Source organism: Colletes latitarsis, chromosome 7 (genome assembly GCF_051014445.1).
Source record: "Colletes latitarsis isolate SP2378_abdomen chromosome 7, iyColLati1, whole genome shotgun sequence".
Lineage (NCBI taxonomy): Eukaryota > Metazoa > Arthropoda > Insecta > Hymenoptera > Colletidae > Colletes > Colletes latitarsis.
The window spans coordinates 4,343,659-4,358,712 of NC_135140.1; the positions used below are offsets into that span (position 1 = coordinate 4,343,659).

Genomic DNA, 15,054 nt, shown 5'->3' on the forward strand with positions numbered 1-15,054 from the left:
ACTAACTTATCTTCGCATTGTTTCTCGCTCGCTCTCGAAACTCTTATCTGAAGAAAATCGAATGCAAGATAAACAAATGTTTATCCTCCTTAAAATTTCAAATATACCATCGTTTCGCTGCAAATGGAAATTTAACGATTCGATCGAAACAACGTCACTGATCTTGTTCTTATTTTCTCGAGAAAACAAGGATGATTACTTCCTGGTTTTTTTTCCGGATATTTTCCGCATTCTTTGTGTATTTGTTGACAACATTGCACGAAGATGCAGGAACTCGGATTCGCGGTTAACTTTTGTCGATCGACCCGCGACTCGATCGTTGCATTAGTATTTTAAAAGCAGCTATCTTCGTTGACCTCGCTGTATCTGTAAACGAGCTTGTAATCGAGGTCGACGTCGATCTGGTTTAGTACAGTTTTCTTGGAACTGTTTGACGCTCGCGCGTCCTCGTGGCAGATAATCGGAGCCCGTGTAATTTCAAGGCGTACGAAATATCGAATATTTCGTCGCGTTCTTACGATCAATAGCGCAATTAGATCGCGAATCGACGACCACGAACGATCGAGTCGACGAACGACGCGATTCTAGTCTAATCTGGAGACACGCACGCAGAGCCAGGCAATGGCGAACACCTTGCAACGTCGTTTACACAGATGCAACGAAATTACAAACGAATAATACGCGTCTGTGAAAATGATCGATCGGCGGAAACGCTTGTCCGATTCGACGCGACAATGTCTTCTGTGTTTGGAGCAAGTGTTGGGTGTTACGCTTGCTATTTTTTCCACTTTGATTAATTGATTTTAGGAAATTACTATTTGATTTGGCTGAGAATCTGAAAAGTGTTTTTAAGAAGGATCAAAAGGGATGGGAAGGAAGATAGATCGTGGATCGTCGGGCATCGCGAGATCCACGAGTCGCCGGCCGGCCGGCCGGCCGGCAGAAAGATCGACACGACTATTTGATGCGCAGCTAACTGTACACAAGTTCGGCTATGCACGGCTAAATGGCATGGTGTACGGTCTGAGGTGGTGCGCGGAGGCACGGAAAGAAGGAAGGGTGCGAGCGAGCGAGCACGGTGGACGAAAAGAGTAGGAAGTTAGAGAGAAGGGTGTGCAACGAAGAGTACGAAGGGAAAGGGGGTAAGGGAGGATGAGGACGGAACGGAATGGAACGGAACGGAACGGAACGGAACAGCGAGAGGGTTAGGAAGGGTGCAGGCAGAGCGCGTGGAGCGAGTACAGAGGGAACAGCGCCCGAAAGGCGGTTGCGAGAAGGAGACGTAGAAAGGAGGGCCAGGGGTCGAGGTTCGGGGTGTGGGGTGACGAAGAGAGAAACGCAGTGACGAGGTGGCAGAGCGGGAGGGCAGACGAACCGTGGATAGCAGAGACGGTCGAGGGGAAGGAACGAGGAGCGGGACGGCCGTGGAGGATGGCAGGACGGCGAGGGGGCGGGAGGGAGAGAGAGGGAGGAAAAGGGAGGGTTGGGGGAGCACTAGCGAGGAAGTGGTGGGGCCAAAGAATTGGCGAGGACCAGGCTGCTCGTAGCAGGAGGAGGAGAAGGAGGTGGCGGAGGAGGAGGAGGAGGTGGCGTGGAGGAGGAGGGTAGTCGAGCGTACGGAGGGGTGTCGTGGGGCAGGAGCGAGAGCATAGGTGGGGGTTGCCGCCCCTCTCACGCGTTAACCCCGCCAGCGTGGAGAGAATCGTGAGACGGACGGAGATAGAGCGAGAGAGCGGGGGCCGTTGCCCCTCTCCTCCTTCCGCGAGGTTCCTATGAATTTTGCGACACTCAATAAAAAGTGGTTCCACGAGGTTAACATTTCGGTAACTATACCCTCGCCTACCCAGGCCGCGCACGCACGCAGCACCGAGGAGCGGATCGGGAGGACGACTACGCGACGACGCCGACGACGACGACCAACGACGACCACGACCACGACGACGAAGACGTAGACGTAGACGAAGACGTAGACGAAGACGAAGACGAAGACGAAGACGAAGACGAAGACGAAGACGAATACGACACGCATATACGCGATCGCGGCGAACGGAGGACGCGTAAATACGCAGACACGGAGGCGAAGAGACGCGCGCGTAGAGGAGGCCCTGTGCGCACCAACACGAGGAGGAAATTGAGCCGTGTGGACGACGCGACGACGGACAACACACACGGCCGAGCGGGAGCTAAGCCGGTGTGTAAACGCGTGCAGGGAGAGAAACACGGTGGTGTGTAAAAGCAACGAGAGCGAGAGAGGGAGAGAGGGAGAGGAAGAGCGTGGAGGAAGGAGAGACAGAGAAAAAGTCCGAGGGACACGCACGCACGGACACAGAGGAGCGCGCGGGCGGGCGCACGCATACATGCACGCGCATGCACGCATACCACGGGACCGCCGAAAAAACTGCACGGGAGAGGCGCAGCAACGGGCAAACCGAACCGCGCGCGAATCAAGTGCTTTGGCCAGTCGCGTTCCCAATCACTCTACGACTAGGTAGTCCCCCGGTGTGTCCCAAAGAAGCGGCAGGGAGCTGGTCCTTCGCTCGATGGTGTCGTCCCGCAAGATAATACCGGATACTTTGACGCGGGATCCTTCTTACTCATCGACGCGAGATCAAACATTTTAGATCGTTTCAAGAAACTTCGATCGTGCGATCCCCCCCTCGATCGTCGATCGCCGATAACGTTTCTCGCGTTCGTGTCCTCTGCGCCATCGGGAGACAAGACACACGGGAGTGCGTATCGCGTGCGTCGTTTTCTTTATTTTTTTACTTTTTCGCGCCTCGATTCTGTTCGTCGTCGCGAGGACGGAACAAGGAAGAACAGCGACCGAGTGAAGCCGAGCACCATCGAAACGTATGGGAATCGTCGCCGGCCACGTTACGCCGAGGATCCATTTCCGTTTACGCGTGTCTTCTTCGTCCTCTTCGTCCTTCGAGGCGCGAGTGACAACCCCCCCGTAACCGAGGGCTCGAAGAAACGCAGTGCAAAGCAGCGAGAAAAGGCCTAACGGGGGTATAACAGTGTGACCGTAACTGTACGCGTATTCGCGTCGAATAAACGTGGTTACGAAGGGAAAGGAACAAGGGATTGTTGCGATCGCGGAAGGAAGTGTTACACCTTCGGTGGATCCGATTGTTCTTTGTACGTCGAGAATCGTGCGTCGTGCGTCGTTTCTCACGAGGATGGACCCACGAGCGTCCTCGGGACCCTCCGGAACGCACGAGACCGCGAGAAACGATTGCGTGGCTTAAGGAAACTCGAGTAAATCCATAGGCTTCCCGGTCTGCTGTCTCTGTGCGTTTCATCGACGGCTCGGAGGAGAGACGGTCGAGCGAGCATAGGTCAGACCGACGAATCGACGAGGAGCTGGCCGCCCGGAGTCGCGGAGGACAAGGAAAGAAGGCTTGCTCGCGATCGTCGTCGCATCCGACAGTCTCAAACGGTGGGTTTAGCACCGACGACAAGGACACCGGGCAAAGGAGCCCCACACTTTACTTCGCGCTCGACGATCAAGGTACGTTCACAGCTGACAGCGGTGGCCTTCGGCCGCCCGTCTCTGTCGGCTTCGAAAGCGAGAGACCGCCGACAGAGAGTACGCGCGCGGGACGCCCGTAAGAGAGAAAAGAGGAGCGGGAGAGCGCGTCGTGTGTATATGCGTGGCAGAAAGGAAACGACCGATCGTCTGCGTCCCGCGGGCAGCAGCGAGAGCAACGCGCGGGAGAAAGAGAGATGAAACGAAACGAAACGTGTGTGCGGCGGCCGCCGCGTCGTACGCTGTGTGTCGTGTGGTGTCGCGCTAGCTAAGCGTGCACGCACACCGCGCGCGATCTCGCTTGCTATCGCCTGTCGACGCGACGCGACTACGTGTGCATTTATTCGTGGCGCGGCGCGACGCGACGCGACGCGACGCATACGCACGGCCGCCACACGGCCACGCCGCGACGCGCCGCGCCACCGCATCATCTCGGTGTGTGCGTTTGGTCTGGTGGCACCTAGCGAACGCGTCGCGCTAGAGTAGCTACGCGCGAAAGGTAGCAGAGAAGCGCGTAACCGGCCTCGATAGTTAGTGTGTTAGTCCGAACAGGGATCGCCTCGCCACGCCGAGCCGGCTAGACGACCGCTAGACGAACGTAATGCCAGACGTTAGAGGCTGGCTGGAAATGACGTAATTTCTCTGTGAGAGCGAGCGAGCGTTCCGATCCTTTTGTCGCGCGCCGCGCATCGCTCCGGGCCGCGTGTTACGAGTACCGTGTGTACGTTCCACGTACGGTTAAGCTCGACCCTGGCTTTCCTCGTTCACTCTCGTTTTCTCCGTGTTTTTTGCCCGGTTTTTCCTAGTCGCTCCTGCGTACCACGCGCTCCGCGCCTCCTCTCACTTTTTCGCTCGGTCGTCCGTCTCTCTTTCACACACCCCCGCTCGTCGTCGCGTTTTTCCCTTCTCTCCTTTTTTTTTCGCTTCGCCCCCCCCTGGTTCATTCACCAAAAATTCGCGTCTCGTAAAACCCGACGCTCTCTCGCTGCCCCGGAGAAACAGAGACAGAGAGAACCCCCGTCCCCCCGCCGCCTCCCGCTCTAGCGAGATTCAATTAAACCCAGACTCTCTGGTCGCTGGCGATCGCGTCGGGGCGATCGTTTGTTTTTTCACGGGCTTGTATTTGCACCGTCGAATTAGGAAAAACCGACGAAAATAACCGTACGAGGAAATCGCCTGTTACTCCCCAAGGTCACCGGTGCCGATCCCGACTTTACGATTCCTCTTTTCCTTCGCACCGAGGAACCTACAGCGTCGTTTTTACCCTGCGTGCCGCGTCTCTTCGGCTGTTTCGCGGATCCTCTCCCCCTCTCTTGCCGCGAGACGTGCAACGTATCCGTGCAGATCCCCTATTTTTACGATGGACGCGCGTTTGTTACACGATGCCGCTGCAACTTGAAAACACCGTCCGACTAGGTATAAATAGATCTCGCGATACCGAACGCCCGGATAAAGAAGAAGGAAAAGCGAGGGGGAAGCAACGGTAAAAAATAAAAATCCTCTCTCTCTCTCTATGCATGTGTGTGTGTGTGTGTGTGTGTGGCTCGCTGGCGCGCGCGTGACTTCTCAAAAAAATTCACTCGACCGCCTGCGCGCGTATATTATGCGCGCGTCAGACGCAGCGCTCGGCCAATAAAAATTCCTCTGTACAAAGCCGATCCTTGAACGTGAGTTTGGAAGCGAGATCCCAGGAGCCTTGAGGCTTCGACGCTCGCCTACGAAGCCGTTGATTCTGTCCTCGCTAGAAGGATACGCGGATTTTTTTTTTATTCATTTTGTTTACCTTTCGTTGCGTTCTCGGCGATCGTCGAACAGAGTTAGCAAATTGGAAACGTAACGAAGGTATAATACGACGGCGAACGGCGCGGTAGAGAAACAATAGATCCTCGCGGTTCGCGGAACAATAGCACTCGCGAAGCCGTGGATGACTTAAACGCGAGAATAAAGATGTCGTTCCGGGCGGTTGTGTAAATATCGTTAAAATCGCCGTTGAATTTTGGGAAAACGAACGTTTTCGGAGCGTCGATGATCTCTATCGAGCAACACCGTGAACGACCGTAGAAAAGAGGGAAAAGACAAACCAGCTTTACTAGTCGGGGCCACTGTTTTGTCGACGTTCTCCTTGCGTTATGGCAGCCTTACGGCTTTTTTTTTTTATCGTCCACAATGACGCATAGATGCCCAGGTGCTCCTGCCTGCATACACACGTACCTCGCGTACGCGCGAGCACCAGTGTGTGCAAGCTCGTGCGACGCAAAATCGAGAGATTCGACGTCGCTCTCTCGTCGACGAAACCCGCCTTTTCAACGAGCGTCGACGGATTTTTGCACGATCGAGGTGCCATTTTTAAGCAACGCGCGGTTCGATGAGTTGGCAAAACGGTTCGTTTACCGTGGAACCACTTCGATCGCGTCGTTTCGACATCTAACGACACACTTTCGTCGCGCTCGCGCGCGACCGTGTGCGCCGCGGCGCGGTTCGTGTTTTCGTAAAACAATAACACGTGGAGAAAGCAATCTGTCGTCGTTGCAAAATGCGCCGCGATATTTTCGCCGGTCCCCCCCTCCGCGCTGCAAATTCCAATTGGCCTCGTTTTCGTTTCGCGTCAGGACGATCGAGGCAGGAAAGAATCTTGATCGCGCGCGAATAAATATTTTGAAATCTGTCGGTACGTTTTCCTCGTTTGAGCTGGACTCGTATCTTGTTCCAGTCGAACCATCCAGCGGACGTAAACCCGATTGAAAATTATGGGCGTCGAAATAACCAATTTTAATCAGTTAATTCAATTCCGAATCTCTCTGCGCGACCGCGAAGGGTTCGATTCTCATCGACGGGGGACGAACGTGGCTGGAAACTTTTTTTCAAGCAACGCAACGGCGAGAATCTGCGCGCGGAACAGGTGTCTCGAAGCCCGATTCGTACAGGATGAAATTACAATGTCGTCGAATTTCCAGCCGATCTCTGGCATTAACGCGTTCTCGGTCTTCCCGCTTGGCACCTGCACCTGGAAAGGGGTATACATCCTCCGATAACGGTTTGTTCTCCTTGAACGGCGGAGGGCACTGCTTCTCGCACCCGTTATTTCTCCCATTCTCTTCTCCGCCCTACCGTTTCCTTTCTTCGAGTTCCGCAGGAACTGCGTGTCGCGGAAGGCCCGTCGCGTCCGTCGTCTCGCAGTCTTTTTAAACGCGTGTCTGACCGTCGAAAACTCGCAATTACTCCATCACGTTACGTAACCTTGCATTTTTCTGTGCCCAGAAATCTCCAAGATTCGGAACTTCCGCTATCATTTACGTATAAAAATTATTCGAGCACCGTAATAGACGCGTCGAAGTCCAATAATTTTGCTAATAGTTTTCTTTTATATTAATGGGTTAAATATTGTACATTTCGGAAATTTTGTATAGAAGAGTGCATATAGACTTGTAATTTTATTAATAGAATTAATTAAATGGAAACTTTGTAGAGTACGTATTTCTTATATTTTTTCATATTAAGTGCATTCTGTAGCTTTTTGAGAATTAGGATTTCCCATGAATGCGTAAAAATCTGCAGTCTAAGTATCACTTTATAACTGAAAGATGGAATTTGTAACTTCGGTATTGAAGAGAAAGTTTATATTTGTATTAATAGAATTAATGAAATGGAAGTTTTGTAGAATACGCATTTCTTATATTTTTGCATATTAAGTGCATTCTGTAGCTTTTTGGGAATAAAAGTTTTCCATAAATGCATAAACATCCGCAGTCTGTGTATCACTTTATAACCGAAAGATGGAATTTGTAATTTCGATATTGAAGACAAAGATAGAAATGAAGTAGACGGTGTCGAATACGAGTTAATGTCGAAATTAGGAGTACTTATCCGAATACTTTGTCAGTTTCGTGCTAAAGTGTGACGAATGTTTCGATAGGAGGTGAGATATTCTACAAGGACGTGTTATGTTCGTATAATAAAACGTTCAAATAACGCAGTGTTCCGATGGTGGAGTACTTGGGTAACGGAGATTCGGATAAAGAAATTTTAAACGTGGTCCTTTTTTTTTCTTCAATAACGTGCAACAGTCCATTTAGTTGCATATGCAATGAGATTGTAAAGAACATTTAAAAACAATGTAGATTATTATCTACACAAACTGAAATACACGAGTATAAATGACAGTTGATTGAAGCATAAAAATTGCATGGTATATAAAAATGATTAAAGTTGAAAAATGTGTCTTTCGACGTATTTGGTAGAAACAGTATTAAACCAAGTGGCCAATTTTATATTCCCTCGTCGAAAAGAGTGGCTTAAAACAAAGATACCAATAAGCAAACTTGTTACGCTCGAAGAGAACGATAGTTTCGGTCTAATCAACGACACGTGTACATTTATCTAATATCGCCAATTCTCGATATAAATTTATTATTATTCGCACTAATGAGTGCTTGAAGCTCTCAAATCGATTCCACGAATCGATATACGTAGCAAGGAACGGCGAATTGCTCGTAACGTGTTATACGATTACACGGAGCATGAATTTCGTTCGAAAATGGCGGTTTCCGTAAATCTATCGTTTAGCGCGTGAAAAGAATCCGAATAGAAGCAAGGATCGTTTCCTTGGTAAAATTCCAATTGGTCGATGGCGAAATTAGCAAAGAAATGGTCGTGGCTGCGGAGCCGAAGAGAACGAGCTTCCAGGACGGGATCGACCCAGTTAAGCGGCGTTTTTAAAAATAAAGGGGGGCCTAATTAAATTTAATGAGCGGCAGCCGGTTGTCGCGAAGCGTTCGACGAGTCACGCTCGCTCGTTCGTTTCGTCGTCGATTCTATTCGGTTGGATTTTTCGGTCTGCGCCGCAGGTATGCATGCACATAATCCGAATCGACCGATTAGATTAGACGCCTAGCAACTAGATTACGCGACGTCCGTGTTATCTGTGAAATTAGAGCCCCGGCTTGAATACGTTATTTAGGCGAGACGGATGTTAGAGTAACCTCGGCGAGGATTTAACACGACTGGCCTTTGGCTCGTGATTTACGATCGTCGCCCGTGGATCGTTTCGATTATTGGCGAATACGAAATGGCGCGCAGTTTCGTGATTTTTGCGTTTGGCCTCGGTTTCTTTCTGCAATCGTCGTCCCGTTCAACCGCGCGACTCGGTATTGAAAATTCGCGATCGCCACGAATCGACAAAACGCGATCTCGCCGCGTCTCCGGCCGGTATCTTATTGCGATCGGGTTTGCCCGCTGCTAGGCAAATATGCATTTCGCGTGGACGGTCATTGAAATTCATCGCCAGGCTCCGACCAGTCTCCTAGCGAGCGCGTGTTACAGAGAAACACTGCCCATTATGAGAAGCACTGGCGAGACGTCGTTCGCGAATATGCATGCATTTGAATGTACGCGTTGATCTGGCAAAGAACGAGCTTTGTGCCTCGGACTCGAAACCAGCTCGCTTTCGGGCTCTTATCGAGGCGCCAATGATTCCTCTTCGAACAGACTTCGCCTACAGTGCTTTAACAGCTAAATTAATACTTTTATTATTTGCACATTCTCTAAAACAGTTTTAAAAAAATTTTCAGCCGTAGAATTTGATTGTTATATTATTATTATTTTTTGTTTTATTAAAGAATACGATGGAATTCGCTTTCGAAATCGTGGCCTGACAAACATAACGTCTCGCATCGGATGGCATTGTTAACCTGAATATTATTGATCGGAACGTTTCCCAGAACGGTATTCGAACGCTTCGGTAAAAGCACGTGCAACGTTTCGAACAAATACGTAGAAAAATTGGTATTCGATAGGTTTTAGACAGCGATTTGTCGACGGTGTGGTCGGTTTCGATATCGGTTCTGGAAATACTTGGGACTGCCCCGCGGCGATCGAAAAATATTTACATAGGGTGCTTAGACTAAACAGAATGCGTATCTGAAACGTGCGCGCGCCAAAATATAAACGCGAAAAATATCCGAGTGTATTACAGAGCCGTCCAAGGACGGAGAAAGCTGAATCTGCAAAAATGTTTAAACGTTATTATCGCTCGAAAATTGCAACGAATATGCCCGTGTGTTCTACAAATTCCTATTTATTGAATATTTATTTGCTAAATAAATACGACAGAGTTTCGACCTAAGTATGCATTTAATTAATGTAGTTTTACAAAACGAAAATGCTGTTCTTGACGGTTTTCTGCTGAGCTTGAGTCTCAAAACAAAATAAAAACGAGACGGGGGTTCAATAAACGAGTGCCCCCAGGTAGTACTGATCTTTGCGAGTGGACTGCACCAATGGATACAAATTTTCATTAAAAATACACGTATGCAATGCTTATTCTCAACACTGTTTCTCAAAATACTAATAAAGAAACGCACATGTCAAGAACTTTAATTGCATTTTTTAAAAATACGTGTCATTTTCCGAATGTTTGTGTTTTCAATTTGATTTATTCAAGGTTACATTTGGTCAAACCGTCGAATAATTTTTCTTCCGAATTGCCGTGGAAGCGACACGCTGTCACGATGTTTGGCGAACGAGGAGGCGTCAAGGTTCCACGTTCTGCCGGTAGAAATTCTTTCCGCGTAAAGGCGGCCGGATGTCGCATGGAATCCCGATTAATTAGTAGCGCGCGCATATCGTTAAGGTAACAGTATCCACGGCGTATTGCAACCGACCGCCGCCGAATTAGAGAGAAACAATGGGCCGGCGTTTTCGCGCTCCTTAAAATTCGACTGACACAGCTGATTATGACGAATCGCGTCCCGCGAACGGACCAATTCACACCTGCGTCAACACACGAACGAGGGGATCAAACGGGCGAAACACAATTTGAAAAGTTTAGCCACGATACAAAGAACAAGAAAGTAAACGTAGTATTTTGTAAAACAGCGTAGCGTTACAGATATTGGCTGTTTACACCTCGAGTCCTCTTTATGTTTAAAATCGTTAGCCATTCCATTACCTGTTCCGAACTACGTTAGTTAATTAACTCCAACGCGTGTCCTCGGTCGCTCCCATAATATGCCACATTATCGTACGCGTAAATTCCGAACAAATTTTCCTTTCTCCGTATCTAATTACCAGAATTTCGAACTTTGCAAACTTTCTACGCGACCATTATTTCGTTCCTTTTCGGATCGATTCGTCTTGTCTATCTATGCTTTTTCTCACGATCTCGTCTCGTTACCTGTTTAAATTTTGTCCCCCCGCTATAGTAACCGCTATTCTAGAATTTCTTATGAACTTCAGCGTTATGTACTCGATCTCATCGCTAGAGGCGTGAGTCGGCCTCTGGTATTTATGCGAGCAAGCGGTCGTGCGGTTCTTTCGTTGCTTCTTTGTTTCTCGTCGTGTGTCACGCACATGCACATGTGCACGTGTGCATATGCTCGCACCCACAACCACCGTACGGCTGAAAAAAATGTCGCCTCGCTCGTTGGCCCATGTCTACGGCCGTCTGCGTTTCGCCAACTCGAGTCCGCGCTCCATTTGCAGATCGTCAGGGCAAACGTTATTTCTGAATATCGAATTAAAATTTTACACAGGTTCGTAAACTAATTTTACGTTTCGTTTGTAAACTCGTTTAGAGCTTCAGACGTCATTTTTACCGCGATTTTATACGTATACCTACTCTTTTTGACACCTTTGTACTTGGATGCAATTTTTTATAAAGTGAAAAAATGAATCGAGGAAAAATATTTTAGGGAAACACTTCGACGTCAAGTCATTTTTTTTGTGCAACTGGTTAGAGCTTCAGATTTCTTAACGCCATTTCTACCGCGGTTTTATACGTATACGTAGTCTTTTTGACACCTTTGTACTTGCATGCAATTTTTTATAAAGTGAGAAAATGAATCGAGGAAAAATATTTTAGGGAAACGCTTCGACGTCGTGTCATTTTTTTCGTGCAGCTGGTCACCGAGCAGATTCGAGAGTGAAATTTCTTGGTTCTGGAAACCTTGGGAGTCTCGACTATTTTCTCTCAGTTAGATTCGCGGTTTGATCCAGCGTTTTTGGCAGATCGTAATCGAACCCACGCGGTTTTGTCCCGATCGTGAACAGCCGGTGACAGATGCACCCGTCTACGTGGATGTCTGCAGCGCAATTAAAAATACAGCCGCCGCGACCTATTTTCCGTATTTTTAGGTCGGAGAATACGTATATTCGACGCAAATATATTCGGCGGATCATCGTGTCTCAATTAATCGCGCGAGCACCGATGGAAAACTGGGTCGACGCGAGACTCGGGGACACGCTGGAAAAAGTAAAACGGTTCGAACCACGGATTTTTACCGATTCACTATCCCGTCCTGCCCTGAAATAGATATATCGTGGCTATACACACACGACAAAAACGATATCACCGATGCTTAGCCAATGAACAATAACCACTCTCAGACAGTAACGGAACACTACTCTCCGTTAACACTTTTCATGCGTCAAAAGACACGGTTGCTTTCATCGAAATATATTAACGCGTTAATAACCAAGGAAGATTCAACAATTAAGAATAAAGAAAAGATCAGTCCGCTAGAACTATCAGAACACTACTACTCAGTTAACACTTTTCATGCGTCAAAAGACAGTTTATCTTTGAAATATATTAACGCGTTGACAACGAAATAGGAGGATTCAAAAATTAAAAATAAAGAAAAGATCAGTCCGCGACAGCTATTTATTATTAAAAGGATAAAGTAAATAATAAATTGTTCGATGCTGACGTAGGTGGAAATAGTGTTAACGGAACGGTAAAAGAATGGATAAATTTATTTCACCGTAGGCATAAAGGAATCCCATTAATCGAACGGTCGTGACTGCTTGGTGGCTCGGATAATGGAGATGTTACCGTGCTACACGTCGGAGAAATTCTTTCATCGTACGTTACAAGCTTTTTTATCGTTTTTCCCCGGCTCTGAACGCGTTAAGAATTCGATTCGCGAAAGCACGCGCTCGGACGCGTCGTTCGAGTAGTAGCGAGAAGAAGAGACGCGACGCGGCTGCAGTAGTACGAGTACAGCGATAGTTGCAGTGGAACAAGACTCTATAGGACTAGACACGCACTAGCCGCCGATGCAAGTAGTCCACGTCTATTGCTAGGCGGACAGGAGCACCGCGTCGCGTCCCATTCGAACACTCCACGCAACGTCTCCTCTCTCGCGGTTCAATTTCTTCCCTTTGAATCTAGCTTCTATATACTGTGGCGCAAAATCGCGCCATTTGCCACCTTCCAGACCTGACAACGATGATAATAAGCAAGGAATCTGACGGGGTTTCCAACGAGAGCGATCACAACTTTCAATCGAAATGAAACGATAACTACGATAGATAATCTTTCGATTACAGACGAAACGCAGTGTGTTTATGCATTATATTACAAGCTTTATTTCTACCAATAGAGAACAATTTACGTTTATTTACAGATTAAAGCATTTCCTTATGAAACTCGTTACAGATAGAAATATTTATATAATACTTCCTTTAAATGTCTGCTTGTCGATTTTTAGAAAATATTCTTTGAGATTTCAGGGCAACGCGTATGTTTTCGTATTTCGAAGATCTAAATTACATTTGCAATTGTCTCGACGTTTCGGTCTTGTTTCAGATTCGCTTCGCCAACAGTTCAGATTCAGGTCAAACCGGCCGCGTGTACATGGATTGTTGGAGTTAATTTTATTTCAATGAAATGAAAATAAACTAGTACGAGCGTCGAATTTGTCCCGGATAACACAAACTCCAAAGTGGCCAATAAATTACAAAGGTTAAAACAGTTTCCATTTTTTACAACCTCTTTAATCGACTACTTTACGGTTTATATTATCCATAAAAATAACTAAAACAATTCATGTATATATATATTCGCGGTTGCTTTAACCTCAATTTAAATTGTTCTCGAAGTGGACCCGAAACAAGGTCGAAACGTCGGGACAATTACAAATCTAATTTAGACCTTCGGGATACGAAAATACTACAGGTCGCTACGAAAAATTAAAAAATATACGTTTTATAGATGATACCACACATTCGAGCCAATTTAAACATTCATTGACGATAATAGAATCGAAACTTTTACTCGTATGAGTAAAAGTAAATTTTGAACGAACAATTGACCAACTTACACGATACTAAGAAATCAAAGTCTTGGATTGCACGACGACCTTTTACAAACAGTGGAAAGTAATTATGTATTTGTTAATCTTGTCACTGTGTAAATCTGTTCGTTGAATATTTCGAGTTAGTTTACATTACCTACGATTTTTCTCTTTTTTCTTATTTCTAAAACGACGAGACCGGACGTAATTTTATTCTTTTTTACGCACCGAGGCATGTTTCCAATTATACTCTTCAAATAATCTGCGTTTACGTCGTTTCATTCTTCGACCGACTTTTGTTTTAAAGTTATTTTCGATGATATCGAAGTTTTTCCGATCCTCCGTTCCCGTAGTTTCGGCTAACGCGTCGAGAGGACCCGTATCTCGGGGAGTCCCGATGGCTCTCGACCCGTTTAGAAAATATAGATCGCGAGGAAAGCGTGGGAACGACGTTCTGCCCCACGATTTAACACGTCAACTGCCATCAAATCCTCTGCGAGGCCAAAACTTTGATTTCAGACGATCGTAAGCTGTACAACTTGAAATTTCTACTAACGGGATACTCATTTTTGTAACCTCGTTAAAATTCACGCATCCTATCCAAATTTGCGTCCTTCGTCTACACTACAAATGAGAGTTCATTTTTTTCTGGTTCCACAGTTCAAAGTCCTGTGACGTGGTAAAACAAAATAATTACTATCAATTGGTATCACATTTTGATGAAACATTGTATCCTAAAACGTTTACACGTTTAGTTGATGGTAACCTCGTTAAAATTTATGGGCCCTCTCCAAATTTGCGTCCTTCGTCTACGCTACAAATGAGAGTTCATTTTTTTCTGGTCCCACAGTTCAAAGTCCTGTGACGTGGTCGAAAATAATTACTATCAATTGGTATCACATTTTGATGAAACATTGTATCCTAAAACGTTTACACGTTAAAATTCACGAGTCCTATCCAAAGTGTCCCCCGTGTCGACTTCAAATGAGAGTTCATATTTTTCTGGTTCCACAGTTCAAAGTCCTGTGACGTGGTAAAACAAAATAATTACTACCAATTGCTGTGACATTTTGACGATGAAAAAACATTGTATCCTAAAACATTTGCACGTTTAATTGTCAGTAAATGGAACGTGGAATGCAAAGAAACGAAGATCGAGGTCTGAAATTGACAATTTCGACGATCGATCGGAGTACCGAAATAATTTTGTTATTTATTAGAACGGTATTTTTGTCGACATAATACCGGGTGATAAATCGTTGTATTGGACCCTGTGGAACTATACCGACGAAAAGAAATAATTGGTTGTTTGGCTATAGGCGGATTAGTCGGCTCGAGGTCAACGTCCGCCAAATGTTTGCGAATGCTGAAGTAGGGAGGGAAAGGGTACCGGTTCGAACCGAAACACTGGGAGCGGAGACGAGGGGATGAGGAACGACGGAGGTGACGGCA

General features: G+C 46.9%; 2 protein-coding genes across 2 annotated transcripts in view; one reads left to right on the forward strand and one right to left on the reverse strand.

Annotated features, from left to right (window-relative positions):
* The window catches only part of Cbs (cystathionine beta-synthase), a 378,127-nt gene that overhangs the window by 163,748 nt on the left and 199,325 nt on the right, over positions 1-15,054 (reverse strand). The window lies entirely within an intron of this gene.
* Br (broad-complex core protein) overlaps positions 1,850-15,054 on the forward strand; it is a 77,550-nt gene continuing 64,345 nt past the window's right edge. The window contains exon 1 of the mRNA XM_076769711.1: positions 1,850-3,511. The gene's annotated coding sequence lies outside the window, so the exon portion shown is untranslated. The remainder of the gene's footprint in view (positions 3,512-15,054) is intronic.